At 44.0% G+C, this 16,450-nt stretch overlaps 1 non-coding gene across 1 annotated transcript; it reads left to right on the top strand.

The window, feature by feature from the left end:
- Nucleotides 1-1,699: 1,699 nt before the first annotated feature.
- Nucleotides 1,700-1,774, top strand: Trnas-cga (transfer RNA serine (anticodon CGA)). The gene has a single exon. It is a non-coding gene; the product is annotated as a tRNA-Ser (tRNA).
- The last annotated feature ends 14,676 nt before the right edge of the window (nt 1,775-16,450 follow it).

The raw sequence follows: 16,450 nt of genomic DNA on the forward strand, positions 1-16,450 counted from the left end.
GGTTAGCCTTCCCCACAACATTTTCTACGTGTTCCTTCCAATTTAAGTTGTTTGTAATTGTAATACCTAGGTATTTAGTTGAATTTACGGCTTTTAGATTAGACTGATTTAGCGTGTAGCCGAAGTTTAACGAGTTCCTTTTAGCACTCATGTGGATGACCTCACACTTTTCGTTATTTAGGGTCAACTGCCACTTTTCACACCATTGCGGTATTTCTTCTAAATCGTTTTGAAGTTTGTTATGATCTTGTGATGACTTTATTAGTCGATAAACAACAGCGTCATCTGCAAACAACCGAAGTTGGCTGCTCAGATTATCTCCCAAATCGTTTACATGGATAAGGAACAGCAAAGGGCCTATAACACTACTTTGGGGAACGCCAGAAATCACTTCTGTTTTACTCGATGAGTTTCCGTGAATTACTACGAACTGTGACCTCTCTGACAGAAAATCACAAATCCAGTCACATAACTGAAACGATATTCCGTAAGCACGCAATTTCACTGAACGGCTTTACGTACAAATAATCTCTAGAGACATCTTGAATAATAACGCCTCTGCTGCTCTTGTAACATTTAACGACCGGTTTCGTCGTTTATAAGCCACATCATTAGGTTGCAAATGTCGAATCATGACATTACATTTGTGACGTGAGCGGGACTGAAAATTCCTTGTCTGCGAATAAATGACACGATTAGCGATTCGTCAGGTAAGCAGAAAACATGGGTCTACGATTCTTCAAGGGTGCCACGAATCCGAAAACGACCCATACTTGCTGCTTACCTGACGAATCGCTAATCGTGTCATTTGTTCGTAGACAAGGAATGTTTGGTGCCGTCCGTTTCACAACTTTAATGTCATGATTTAATGCGTCTAAGCTGATAATACGGGTTCTAAGCTACGAAACTGGTCGTTAAATGCCGGGTGATCAAAAAGTCAGTATAAATTTGAATACTTAAGAAACCACGGAATAATGTAGATAGAGAGGTAAAAATTAACACACATGCTTGGAATGACATGGGGTTTTCTTAGAACCCAAAAAAAAAAAGAAACAAAGTATTGCTAGACGCGTGAAAGATCTCTTGCGCGCGTCGTTTGGTGATGACCGTGTGCTCAGCCGCCACTTTCGTCATGGTTGGCCTTCCAGGTCCCCAGACCTCAGTCCGTGCGATTATTGGCTCTGGGGTTACCTGAAGTCGCAAGTGTATCGTGATCGACCGACATCTCTAGGGATGCTGAAAGACAACATCCGACGCCAATGGCTCACCATAACTCCGGACATGCTTTACAGTGCTGTTCACAACATTATTCCTCGACTGCGGCTATTGTTGAGAAATGATTGTGGACATATTGAGCATTTGCTGGAAAAGAACATCATCTTTGCTTTGTCTTACTTTGTTATGCTAATTATTGCTATTCTGATCAGATGAAGCGCCAGCTGTCGGACATTTTTTGAACGTTTGTATTTTTTTGGTTCTAATAAAAGCCCATGTCATTCCAAGCATGTGTGTTAATTTGTACCTGTCTATCTACATTATTCCGTGATTTATTCAGTTTTCAAATTTATACTGACTTTTTGATCACCCGGTATATTGAAACTTCCTGACAGATTAAAACTGTGTGCAGGACCGAGACGTGAACTCGGGACCTTTGCCTTTCGCTGGCGGAAGTAAAGCTGTGAGAACGGGGCGTGAGTCGTGCTTGGGTAGCTCAGTTGGTAGAGCACTTGCCCGCGAAAGGCAAAGGTCCCGAGTTCGAGTCTCGGCCCGGCACACAGTTTTAATCTGCCAGGAAGTTTCATATCAGCGCACACTCCGCTGCAGAGTGAAAATCTCATTCTGGAAACATCCCCCAGGCTGTGGCTAAGCCAAGTCTCCGCAACATCCTTTCTTTCAGGAGTGCTAGTTCTGCAGGGTTCGCAGGAGAGCTTCTGTAAAGTTTGGAAGGTTTTAAGTTTGTAAGCTCTCTGAAAAGACGCCGAATAGGTCTTAGCAGCTAGATAAACTCTCAAGTACCGACGAGATAAAGTAGTTGCGAAGACAATAGACATATACTGGGGAAGAACGAACATTCTAAATCCCGGCCCGGCATCCTGATCTAAGTTTTCAGTGGTTTCCTCAAATCACCGCAGTTGAATTTTGGAATACTTTTCTTAAGGAAGCAACGGCTGATTTTCTCTCCTGTTCACGTCCATCTGAGAAACTGCTCCACCTTTCATGACCACATAGTCTATGACATGTTAAACTCTGTAATCTACACTACTCGCCATTACAATTGCTACACCACGAAGATAACGTGCTAAAGACACGAAATTTAACCCACAGGAAGAAGATGCTGCGATATGCAAATGATTAGCTTTTCAGAACATTCACACAAGATCGGCGCCGGTGGCGACACCTACAACGTGCTGACACGAGGAAAGTTTCCAACCGATTTCTCATACACAAACCGCAGTTAACCGGTGTTGGCTGGTGAAACGTTGTTATGACGCCTCGTGTAAGGAGGAGAAATGTGTACCATCACGTTTCTGACTTTGATAAAGGTCGGATTGTAGCCTATCACGATTGCAGTTTATCGTATTATCGCGACATTGCTGCTCGTGTTGGTCGAGATCCAATGACTGTTAGCAGAATATGGAATCGGTGGGTTAAGGAGGGTAATACGGAACGCCGTGCTGGATCCCAACGGCCTCGTATCACTAGCAGTCGAGATGACAGGCATCTTATCCGCATGGCTGTAACGGATCGTGCAGCCTCGTCTCGATCGCTGAATCAACAGATGGGGACGTTTGCAAGACAACAACCATTTGCACGACCAGTTCGACGACGTTTGCAGCAGCATGGACCATCAGCTCGGAGATCATGGCTGCGATTACCCTTGCGCCTGCGATGGTGTACTCAACGACGAACCTGGGTGCACGAATGGAAAAACGTCATTTTTTCGGATGAATACAGGTTATGTTTACAGCGTCATGATGGTCGCATTCGTGTTTGGCGACATCGCGGTGAACATACATTGGAAGCGTGTATTCGTCATTGCCATACTGGCGAATCAAACCGGCGTGATGGGATAGGATGCCATTGGTTACACGTTTCGGTCACCTCTTGTTTGCATTGACGGCACTTTGAACAGTGGACGTCACATTTCAGATGTATTACGACCCGTGGCTCTACCCTTCATTCGATCCCTGAGAAATTCTACATTTCAGCAGGATAATGCACGACTGCATGTTGCAGGTCCTGTACGGGCCTTTCTGGATACAGAAAATGTTGGACTGCTGCCCTGGCCAGCACATTCTTCAGATCTCTCACCAATTCAAAACGTCTGGTCAACGGTGGCGGAGTAACTGGCACGTCACAATACGCCAGTCACTACTCTTGACGAACTGTGGTATCGTGTTGGAGCTGCATGGGCAGCTGTACCTGTACACAGCATCCAAGCTCTGTTTGACTCAATGCCCAGGCGTAACAAGGCCATCATTACGGCCAGAGGTGGTTGTTCTGGGTACTGATTTCTCAGGATCTATACACCCAAATTTCGTCAAAATGTAATCACATGTCAGTTCTAGTATAATATATTTGTCCAATGAATACCCATTTATCATCTGCATTTCTTCTTGGTGTAGCGATTTTAATGGGCAGTAGTGTATATCATTAGTTTGTCTTAAATTTAACCAATTTATGTTGTGTCGTTTTTCATCCATGATTTAAATCAAGAGCTTAGCAGTGCCATGCTTTTTTAAAGGGTTTTCAGGAACTCATTAAAAGAAGAGATCCTTTTCCCCACCAACTTAATATCACGTGACATTATTGGTTGATCTAGTTTCACTGCAGTCTGGATGTTTGAAGAAAGGGAGCGAATAGAGCGTGTACAATTTTGGTAGGTATGGTTGTAGTGCCTGTCTGTCAGATTTACACCAACACGCTTAAATAAAGTACGCATATTAAATGAAACAACAAGTTTAGTGTTAGCAGTCACCGTTTTATTTATTTCCACGACGCGTTTCGAAGTTTTAAACCTCCATCATCGCGTGGATTTACATTAGTTAGTATTACATTGTGTGTGTGTTATGTTACGATTTTTGGAGGAACTTGTGGCACTGCCTACTGGAGAAACAAGACACTCTTTCAGAATATGGTTTAGGATTACTTTTGAGAAAAAATTAAACTGATATCTAATGGTAAACATTAAATAAGTAAACTAGAGTACCTCCAGTGGTCACAGGTTCCTTTTGCTGTCGCAACATATCACATGTATACTGCCACATTTGTAAACAAATATGGCGTCTGGAATCAGCTGGGTGCAAGGTTCGTATAGCAGAAGAAACAAAGTCCTCCAAATGCTTTAAACAATTATTCTGTAATAATGTTGTTACGATGTATATTCTTTGCACTTTGCGATTATGTCTTCTCTTCTGCTATACGAACCTTGCACCCAGCTGATTCCAGACGCTATATTTGTTTACAAATGTGGCAGTAAATGTGGTAACAGTAACCTTGTTGTTTCAATTAATGTCAGTAACAGTCGCCCGCATCTCGTGGTCGTGCGGTAGCGTTCTCGCTTACCACGCGCGGGTTCGCGGGTTCGATTCCCGGCGGGGTCAGGGATTTTCTCTGCCTCGTGATGGCTGGGTGTTGTGTGCTGTCCTTAGGTTAGTTAGGTTTAAGTAGTTCTAAGTTCTGTTAAGTCCCATAGTGCTCAGAGCCGTTTGTTTTTTCAGTAACAGTCACGGTAAAGCCTAACCTAAAAAAAAATTTTCGCATTTAAAGTACGCATAGTCTGAACAAATTGCTTCGAAGCACAGCTCGGCTGATGGACGAAACACGAAAGTTCAGCCTGTACGGAAGCATCCCGTGCAGAAGCTCTCCAGCTGGTTTACATGGACGTCTCTCGAGATAGTCGTCGCTCGCGTACTCAGAGACTGTCCGGCATTCCAACGCAGTGGAATTTTAAGTGCTGTCCTTCCCACTCGCTTTCAATAACGATGAGCACACGTTAGAAAGGGGTCCTTGTCAGGGTCCGCGCGCTCAGGAGAGCCGGCCGCATCGCATCCACGCCTCGCTAAGAATTATAAAGAAGGTCTGAAAGGGTCGCGAGGGCGAGCGGGCTTTGTGCGCGGCGCCGCGCTGCGCCGGCCAGTTCCCACGACAAGTGGCCGCAGCTGCCGGACACCAGGCCTGCCGCGCCGCCTCCGTGTCTCACCGCGTCTTGCTGCCCTCCGGCTCCGTGCGTGTCCCCACCGACGGAGCGCTAACTGCGGCGCCAGTCGCTCTTGTCGTTTCTCTCCTCTAGAGATGACACACTATCTGTATGAGGGACAACCGCAGGCATATGTAGACATCGTGAGTAATAACCGCTTGGCTGCTCTTGTAAATAATATACGGGGTCTAGAATGAGATTTTCACTCTGCAGCGGGGTGTGCGCTGATATGAAACTTCCTGGCAGATTAAAACTGTGTGCCGGACCGAGACTCGAACTAGGGACCTTTGCCTTTCGCGGGCAAGTGCTCTACCAACTGAGCTACCCAAGCACGACTCACACCCCGTCCTCACAGCTTCACTTCTGCCCGTATCTCGTCTCCTACCTTCCAAACTTTACAGAAGCTCTCCTGCGAACCTTGCAGAACTAGCACTCCTGAAAGAAAGGATATTGCGGGGACATGGCTTAGCTACAGCCTGGGGGATGTTTCCAGAATGAGATTTTCACTCTGCAGCGGAGTGTGCGCTGATATGAAACTTCCTGGCAGATTAAAACTGTGTGCCGGACCGAGACTCGAACTCGGGACCTTTCCCTTTCGCGGGCAAGTGCTCTACCAACTGAGCTACCCAAGCACGACTCACGCCCCGTCCTCACTGCTTTACTTCCGCCAGCGAAAGGCAAAGGTCCCGAGTTCGCGTCTCGGTCCTGCACACAGTTTTAATCTGCCAGGAAGTTTCAATATACCGGGTGATCAAAAAGTCAGTATAAATTTGAAAACTGAATAAATCACGGCATAATGTAGATAGTCAGGTACAAATTGACACACATACTTCGAATGACATGGGCTTTTATTAGAACCCAAAGAATACAAACGTTCAAAAAATGTCCGACAGCTGGCGCTTCATCTGATCAGAAGAGCAATAATTAGTATAACAAAGTAAGACAAAGCAAAGATGATGTTCTTTACAGGAAATGCTCAATATGTCCACCATCATTCGTCAACAATAGCTTTAGTCGAGGAATAATGTTGTGAACAGCACTGTAAAGCATGTCCGGAGTTATGGTGAGGCATTGGCGTCGGATGTTGTCTTTCAGCATCCCTAGAGATGTCGGTCGATCACGATACACGGACTGAGGTCTGGGGACCTGGAAGGCCAACCATGACGAAAGTGGCGGCTGAGCACACGGTCATCACCAAACGACGCGTGCAAGAGATCTTTCACACGTCTAGCAACACTTTCTTTTTTTTTTTTTTTTGGTTCTAAGAAAACCCCTTGTCATTCCAAGCATGTGTGTCAATTTTTACCTCTCTATCTACATTATTCCGTGGTTTCTTAAGTATTCAAATTTATACTGACTTTTTGATCACCCGGCATTTAACGACCGGTTTCGTAGCTTAGAACCCGCAATATCGGCTTAGACACATTAAATCATGACATTAAAGTTGTGAAAGGGACGGCACCAAACATTCCTTGTCTACGAACAAATGACACGATTAGCGATTCGTCAGGTAAGCAGCAAGTATGGGTCGTTTTCGGATTCGTGGCACCCTTGAAGAATCGTAGACCCATGTTTTCTGCTTACCTGACGTATCGCTAATCGTGTCATTTATTCGCAGACAAGGAATTTTCAGTCCCGCTCACGTCACAAATGTAATGTCATGATTCGACATTTGCAACCTAATTATGTGGCTTATAAACGACGAAACCGGTCGTTAAATGTTACAAGAGCAGCAGAGGCGTTATTATTCAAGATGTCTCTAGAGATTATTTGTACGTGAAAGCCGTTCAGTGAAATTGCGCGCTTACGGAATAGGCGTCTCAGTTATGTGACTGGATTTGTGATTTCCTGTCAGAGAGGTCACAGTTCGTAGTAATTCACGGAAACTCATCGAGTAAAACAGAAGTGATTTCTGGCGTTCCCCAAGGTAGTGTTATAGGCCCTTTGCTGTTCCTTATCTATATAAACGATTTGGGAGATAATCTGAGCAGCCAACTTCGGTTGTTTGCAGATGACGCTGTTGTTTACCGACTAATAAAGTCATCACAAGATCAAAACAAACTTCAAAACGATTTAGAAGAAATACCGCAATGGTGCGAAAAGTGGCAGTTGACCCTAAATAACGAAAAGTGTGAGGTCATCCACATGAGTGCTAAAAGGAACTCGTTAAACTTCGGCTACACGCTAAATCAGTCTAATCTAAAAGCCGTAAATTCAACTAAATACCTAGGTATTACAATTACAAACAACTTAAATTGGAAGGAACACATAGAAAATGTTGTGGGGAAGGCTAACCAAAGACTGTGTATTATTGGCAGGACACTTAGAAAATATAACAGACCTACTAAGGAGACTGCCTACACTACGCTTGTCCGTCCTCTTTTAGAATACTGCTGCGCTGTGTGGGATCCTTACCAGATAAGACTGACGGAGTACATCGAAAAAATTCAAAGGAAGGCAGCACGTTTTGTATTTTCGCGAAATATGTGTCACTGAAATCACACGGGATTTTGGCTTGATATCATTAAAACAAAGGCGTGTTTCGTTGCGACGGAATCTTCTCACGAAATTCCAATCACCAACTTTCTCCTCCGAATGCGTAAATATTTTGTTGACACCGACCTACCTAGGGAGGAATGATCACAACAATAAAATAAGGAAAATCAGAGCTCGTACAGAAAGATATAGGTGTTCATTCTTTCCGCGCGCTATACGAGATTGGAATAATAGAGAATTGTGAAGTTGGTTCGATGAACCCTCTGCCAGGCACTTAAATGTGATTTTCAGAGTATCCATGTAGATGTAGTACTTCATGATGTAGGTCATGTGATACTATTGGCAATAACCAGACCGCCGGATACGATTTTTTCTTTATTTGCTTTTGGTCTTTGCCGTACAGCTATCCATCACATTTACATAGTATCATACCTAATGGTCGTTCCACTACGCACTTAGTTCACCGATATTTACAAAAAATTACGGTTTGATTAAATAACTAAAACATGACACCACTACAAAAAATACACGTAGAGTAATTATACCACAATACGAGGGGCATCCAGTAAGTAACGCAACGCATTTCCTTTCTCGGCCAATTTCGATCGAAAAAAATGCCGAATTTGTTGTGGGACAAGTGGAATATTCCCGCTTCAGCCCCAATAGTTTCGTAAAGTCCCATAGGTGGCTGTGCCATACGGAACTTCCAAAACGGCGTCCATAACTAAGGTGCGTTCCAAGCAGAGAACTGTCATTGAGTTTCATTGGCGGAAAACCAGAGCATCGTAGATAACGTGGCAGTGAACAAAAGCACGGCGATTCGTTGGGAGGCCTCTGTCATCATGGCAACATCGTCGTGCAAACCTGTCCGATCTCCCACTGCCGGCAGGAAACACACATACACGTCTGCTTCCCTCAGCAAATTGAAGAGACGACTTCACCGTAAACATGCAAGCGAACGTTTCCTTCTCCATGACAATGGAAGCTCTCACACAAGTTCGCGCACCCGGCACGAGCTCACAAAACTGTACTGGAACAGTTGTTCCTCATCGATCATACACCTTGGATCTTGCACCTTCCTACTTCCATCTGTTTGGCTCAATGAAAAAAGCATTCCACGTGAAGCATTATGTGGATGATGTGAAGGTTGGTTCAAATGGCTCTGAGCACTATGGGACTTAACTTCTGAGGTCATCAGTCCCCTAGAACTTAGGACTACTCAAACCCAACTAACCTAATGACATCACACACATCCATGCCCGATGTAGGATTCGAACCTGCGACCGTAGCGGTCGCGCGGTTCCAGACTGTAGCGCCTAGAACCGCTCGGCCACCCCGGCCCGCCGATGATGTGAAGGTTATTGACGCAGAAAGGCGTAGGCTCCAATGTCGACCAGCAGAGTGGTACATACTAAGCGATCATACAGGCCTTCTCATTGAAATGGCGTAAGGCTGTCACATTTAACGGTGATCATGTTGAAAAATACGGTTTTGTACCCAAAAGAGTAGGAAATAATATGGTATACTGGAATCATTAGTAGAATCAACCCGCTTTCAGAAAAAAATGTGTTGCATTACTTATGGAACGCCCCTCGAAAAGATACCATTTCATCATACAAAATAACTACACATAATATGAACAGTACATCTCCATAGTTATGTCTTACATTTGTAAGTGGTTGGATATCACATCCGTAGGGAGTGTGCGAACTGCCGGTGCTACACTCTAGCGGATAGCCTCACAACAGTCTTGAAAGAGTAAAATGGTAACGGATAAAGCAGCGTGCTAGTGTAAAGGTGACCAGCTTTGTAGCTTCAGGCCCGTGAAGGGTGTCTGTCGTTGTTTTGTCGTTGGTTGTATCGAATGAACTGTGTTCAGCAACATCGATACCCAATGTTTTACACTTAAGTTGAATAGAACTACGCTCGTGCTCGTAAATAAAGAATAACGCTCGTACATGGTGAAACAACGCTCTGTTGGCCGGTTTGCGGGTTTAAATCACCTCGGGGTATGACCATGCGGTGCATCTGACATGCGGTCGTCGCACGGTGGCGCTGGTAGCAGTCCACTTACGCAGAGGTGTGTTGGTGCATGTCAGAGTGCGGTGCAGTGAGTAAGTGTGCAGACGTTTCCAGACGTGCTAATGGTGGCTGTGTGTTGAAAATGGCTCAAAGAACACATATTGATGGCGTTATGAGGGGTAGGATACTCGGGCGACTGGAGGCTGGTCAAACACAGCAGGTCGTAGCACGGGCCCTCCGTGTGCCACAAAGCGTGATCTCAGGATTATGGCAACGATTCCAGCAAACAGGAAACGTGTCCAGACGCTACAGTACGGGACGTTCACAGTGTACAATACCACAAGAAGACCGATATCTCACCGTCAGTGCCCGCAGACGGCCACGGAGTACTGCAGGTAGCCTTGTTCGGCACCTTACCGCAACGACTGGAACAGTTGTCTCCAGACACACAGTCTACAGACGACTGAACAGGTTTATTCGGCCGGAGACCTGCAAGATGTATTCCACTGACCCGTGGTCACAGGAGAGCCCGTAAAGCCTGGTGTAAAGAACACAGTACATGGTCATTGAAACAATGGTCCCAGGTTATGTTCACCGACGAGTCTAGTGATTCTCGCCGGGCTTTCATCTGGCGTGAACCAGGAACCAGATACCAACCCCTTAATGTCCTTAAAAGGAACCTGTATGGAGGTCGGGCTTTGATGGTGTGGGGTGTGATTATGATTGGTGCACGTACACATCTGTGTGTCTTTGACAGAGGAACTGTAACAGGTCAGGTGTATCGGGACGTCATTTTGCACCAGTATGTCCGCCTTTTCAGGCGTGTAGTGGGTCCCATCTTCCTCCTGATGGATGATAACGCACGGCCCCACCGAGCTGCCATCGTGGAGGAGTATCTTGAAACAGAAGATATCAGGCAAATGGAGTGGCCTGCCTGTTCTCCAGACCTAAACCCCATCGAGCACGTCTGGGATGCTCTCGGTGGACGTATCGCTGCACGTCTTCAAACACCAAGGACACTTCAGGAGCTCCGACAGGCACTGGTGCAAGAATGGGAGGCTGTACCCCAGCAGCTGCTCGACCACCTGATCCAGAGTATAACAACCCGTTGTGCGGCCTGTGTACGTGTGCATGGTGATCATATCCTATATTGAAGTCGGGATACCTGCGCAGGAAACAGTGGCGTTTTGTAGCACATGTGTTTCGGGTCGGTTTTCTCAACTCATCACCAGTACCGTGGACTTACAGATCTGTGTCGGGTGCTTTCCCTATGTGCCTATGCTATTAGCGCTAGTTTAGTGTAGTGGCACGTTGTGTGGCACCACATTCTGCAATTATCCTTAATTTATGAGCATCAGTGTATAATGTACTTTCACATTCTTTTCGTAGTATCTGAGAAAAAGAACACCAATCTCTTTAAATTTTTCGAACGTATCTTGTTTAGTAAGAGATTACTGATCCGTTGGCGCAGATTTAACAGCCCGCGTGTGCTTTTTGCCGCGAAACGTTTCTTGAACCGTTTCGCCTTTGTAGCACAAGTTGCAACGAGAATGACCAGCATTTTCTCAGTATTGCAGAATGGTTGTTTTAGAAAAATCTCTTTCAATACCAATCCAGCACTATGTTTGCAGCGTCCGGACAGAGCTGCTTTACACTCATATTCACCTTATACCACCTCCCTGTAAAAGCTTATCTGAAAAAAAAGAATGAGGTACTGAACATGCCGCTTATTAAAGTTCGATTCGTAACAATCTCATGTAATATAATTAGAATAAACATATTTGCGCAGCTTACTTTGTTTTTAACAGCGTAAGATTCCCGAATAACACTAGTCTCTGTTAAACACTTGCCAGACGTTTCCTCGCGCAATATTTCCATTACTTCAAAAACTTTACAGTGGAAGCCCTGACATTCGATGAGTACCATGGTACATTCTGGAAGACAACATAAATTACGCTTGTACTATCGGACGTCATACACAAGACACGTACTTGAATACAGCAGACTCTCGGTCTCTCACTCACAAAGTTTCCCGCTCATGCTACTAGATGCGCTCGCAGTGACAAATTACTAAAACGTTGTCCCAGAAACCAGTACCAGTCGTAGTGTAGAGGCAACAAAAAATTTCAAAAAATGATTCAAATGGCTCTGAGCACTATCGGACTTAATTTCTGAGGTCATCAGTCCCCTAGAACTTAGAACTACTTAAACCTAACCAAAGGGCATCACACACATCCATGCCCGAGGCAAGATTCGAACCTGCGACCGTAGCGGTCGCGCGGTGCCAGACTGAAGCGCCTAGAACCACTCGGCCACACCGGCCGGCAATAAAAAATTTAATTTTCAATATTTCACGTAGTTAATAGCCGAATTTAAAAATTTAAAATGCTCTCATAATCTACTCATTAAGACATATAATCTTATCTTAAAAGTTTAAAGCAACAAGACAAGAATTAAAGTTAGAAAATGTGTGTTTGTCTTGAGTCAGCGTAACTGACGGCGCGCAAATACACGGACATCATTCATCCAGTATCTGAGAATGAGGGCGTTAGCGACTTTCAACCCGGGTTCCCGGGTTCGATTCCCGGCGGGGTCAGGGATTTTCTCTGCCTCGTGATGACTGGGCGTTGTGTGCTGTCCTTAGGTTAGTTAGGTTTAAGTAGTTCTAAGTTCTAGGGGACTGATGACCATAGATATTAAGTCCCATAGTGCTCAGAACCATTTGAACCACCCCGCGACTTTCAACAAAGATTACGCATAAATTCAAAACTTTACGAAACTTTATCTCGCCGACTGCCCCCACAAAACGATGAAAGAAAAACATGTTTATTACTTGCTACATTTTCACTGTTCTTGCCGTAAAACTTCAGCACCAGGCACGACGTTTCAATTTACCACTTCTTTACTACTAACTTTATTCACAACACAGTTTTCAGGCAGCATCCACGTATACCATTGAATTTACCTGTAGAATTATATCGTTTTGTGACCCATAGTTCAGGAGATGTGACGTATAAACATTTCCATGCGCAAAATGGGGCACAGTAAAATTTCAACATCAGGAATGATATTAAATTTATTATTTCTTTACTACTAACTTCATTCGCAAGACACTTCGATACGGTATTATTCTATGACACATACAGTACTTCAAGAGATATGACGTCATAAACACTGAGATGCGTGAAAAACTAGCTTTAGTTTCAAATGGAGCGCAAGTTACCCAGTTTATATTCACCCAGTGTTTCATAACAAGAGCGCGTAGCGACGTCCAACAAACTTTAAGTGCAATTTCAAACGTTTTCTAAACTTTTTCTAGCTTACATGCTTAACATTACTTATTTAACACATTAGCTCATTTTTAAAGTAAGAAGACGTTTGAAGTAGTGTTGTGAATTAAAGTTCATGGTTCGTTACTAGTTTGCTCTTTTGGGTTGACAGCTATACAGCAACCGATGTTGGAAGCAGGGCCTTTGCGTTAACCAGTGTTCGGATAAAAGATTTTTATTGTGTCTTGTGCTTGGTACGTGAGAATGGTAAGTGGTCAGTATCTCATTCTTTATCCCATAAATCCAAAAATGGAGATTCTTTCAATTCTCTTCGAAATAGCTGGGTTTGTAAATTTGCCATGATTTAAGCTCACCCATGTAATTGTTGTTATAAATCGTTTGGTTATATTCCGACTGCAGCCTGTCATGATGAAATCGTTTTGATATCTTGGTCAAATATCATCACGACTGCAGTCGTCTCGTGCTTTTTCTCGAATAAGCTCAGCATTTCTTGGTAAGGAAGTCTATCATTTAAGTTGCAGTCTTATTGCTCGCTTCGCTAAGCCGTTTCATTATGAAAGATGACACGTTGACATAAAAGCCACACAGAATTTCTTACTATTCCCGCTTGCTTATTCGTAGCGACCTCTTTAATAACATCTAAAATTGTAGCCCACACAGTTTTCTTCTGATCTTAACGAATCTGTTAATTTCACAATACAGAGTCGGGTGCAAGATCCTCCGCATTTTGGTACTTCCCTAGTTACGATGAATTCCACATAGTGGATTATTGCTTCCTCAGGTAGGGAGTATAGGGCCTGATATTTCATCTGCATGGTATCTTTTTGTACAAGCTATTTTGTCGCCGTCGACAGTCTTCGATCGATTAGTATAAATCTTCGTCCAGTTCAGGAAGTTAGTACTGAGCAAAATACTGATTTCACAATTTTCAGAGACTTTGAGAATCCTTGTACTGCAAACATTACTGATTACTGTAGGTTACGACGTTTTCTTCTCCGTAGGCTGAATAGGGCTACGAATTCTGGAGGGCTCTCATATTTTATTTTCATATAAGGATCGCCATTCAAGGGATTTAAAAATTATTGGCTTTCATCTACATCTCGATACTCCTCAAGCCACCACATGGTGCCTGGTGGAGGGTACCATGTTCCACTACCAGTTATTTCCTTTCTTATTCCACTCTCAAATATAGCGAGGGAAAAACAGCTATCTATATGCCTCTCTATGAGCCAAAATCTCTGTTATCTTATCTTCACGGTCCTTACGCGAAATGTACGCTGGCTGCAGTGGAATCGTTCGGTAGTCAGCCTCAAATGCCGGTTCTCTAAATTTTCTCAATAGTGCTCCTCCAGCAAAACGTCGTCTTCCCTCCAGCCATTCGAGATCACTAAGCATCTCCGTAATACTTGTGTGTTGTTCGAACCTACTGATAACGAGTCTAGTATCTCGCCTCCGCATTGTTTCAATTGGTGCGGATCACAAACACTCGAATAGTACACAACAGTGAATCGCACTAGTCTCTTATGTCCGGTGTCCTTTACAGAAGAACCACACTGTCCTAAAATTCTCCCAATAAACCGAAATCGACCGTTCGCCTTCCCTTCTATAATCCCTACATGCTTATTCATTATTAGAAATCGAACTTACGAGAGCTGAAGTCAGGAGAGTGCAGTAGGTGGTATAGCACTTAGCAGCCCCGTCAGTCAAACAAATCAGTAACAGCTTGCACTGTACGTGCTTGAGCATTGTCCTGCAAAATGATGGTCAAGTCCTGCCGAAATTGTCATCACTTCTGTCTCTACACTGTTCATTTTTGGAACACAGCCTACGACCAGCTTAGAGACAGAAGTGGTGACACTTTCTGCAGGACCTGACCATCATTTTGCGGGACAATGCTCAAGCACGTGCAGTGCAAGCTGTTACTGATTTGTTTGACTGACGGGGCTGCTAAGTGCTATACCACCTACTGCACTCCCCTGACTTAAGCCCTCGTGAGTTCAACTCGATTTCTAAACTGAAGGAAACACTTCACGGCATTCGCTTCAGAACTGCTATAAATCCTTCGGGCAATAGACCGCACCGCTCGAAATGTCAACACAACTGGCACTGCCAAAAGTATCCTATGACTTCCACATCGCTGACAACGAGTTATACACAATGTTGGTGGCTTCTTTGAAGGTCAGTAAAACTTACATATTTTGTATGAGCTGTAAATAAATAGTTGCCAGTATTAAAGTTCCAACTCTCGCAATCATCATAATTCTGAACACATTTATTACACTTTGAGGCAAAGCAGTCAGTGCCTTCATGAAAAAATGGTTGCGGTTAGCATAGAACCGTGATTGTACCCAGGCGTGCACTTATTCGTCCGAAGGAAATCGCCGGCCAAGAATGTTTTTCTTCGGGACTCCAAAGATATGGAAATAGCACGCCCGAATGTTGTCTACGTTGTTCCGAGGACGCTGCAGAAGTTTCGCTGAGAAGCCCTTGCACATCCTCCTTACAGTCCCGATCTCTCCCCATGCGATGTCTATATTTTGGAGCCCTGAGTGAAAACATTCGTGGCCGTCTGTTTGCCCTGTACTAAGACGTGCACGCCTGGGTACAGCCACGGTTCCGCAGGCAACCACAGAAAACTTCTCCATGAAGGCACTGACCGTCTTGAGAGAGGATGTAGCGTCTTGTCAGTAGATAGTCCATTATGGTGAATGAAATGCTGAGATGACACGTTGATGGTCGAACCAGTCCTTGACTCTTATCCACATACCTTTAATGGCCTCTCTTTGTCTACTTCGGAACATTTAATGGCAGCAGAGAATAAAATTTCAGCCTCAGACTGTCTTGCACCAAAGTTTGAGGCATTTAACTAATAAGAACACTGTTCTGTACTCCATGTAATATAAATCGGATAATTCTTATTTTCTTACAACAATTTATTCATGATCAGGCCACTTACAGTACATTATTCGTACTGGGAACAATATATCTGAGTTTCTTTTATGTTATGAAGAAAACTGTACAAGAACATTCCTGAAATGATTATGAACTTTGTAATTGACTGCTAGAAGTCGCATTTCTTTCATGAAATCACGAATAACGGAAATTTGTCGACGAAGATTTATTCCTGTTTATCATCAGCCGCTAAAGGCAATGTCTTGTTGATGCAGTCATTGTCTTTTATTTGTTGTCATTTGAACTACGTGGTTGTAGTTTATACAGTTCGTTCTGCTGACATCACTCTGCACCACTGATTTCTGGGAGATGCCTAATTCATTTTTGTTATCTTCTAGTGTCATAAAACAAGCAATTTCTTCGTTCTATTGGAACATTTCAATGCTCAGAATACCTAAATGCACAATTTAGTGGAGATAGATATCGACACGGAGGGCAAAGGGGCTGTTTCAGAAATATCGAGCTCCTGAACTTGTGTTAAAGAATTATT

Source organism: Schistocerca cancellata, chromosome 1, assembly GCF_023864275.1.
Source record: "Schistocerca cancellata isolate TAMUIC-IGC-003103 chromosome 1, iqSchCanc2.1, whole genome shotgun sequence".
Classification (NCBI taxonomy): domain Eukaryota; kingdom Metazoa; phylum Arthropoda; class Insecta; order Orthoptera; family Acrididae; genus Schistocerca; species Schistocerca cancellata.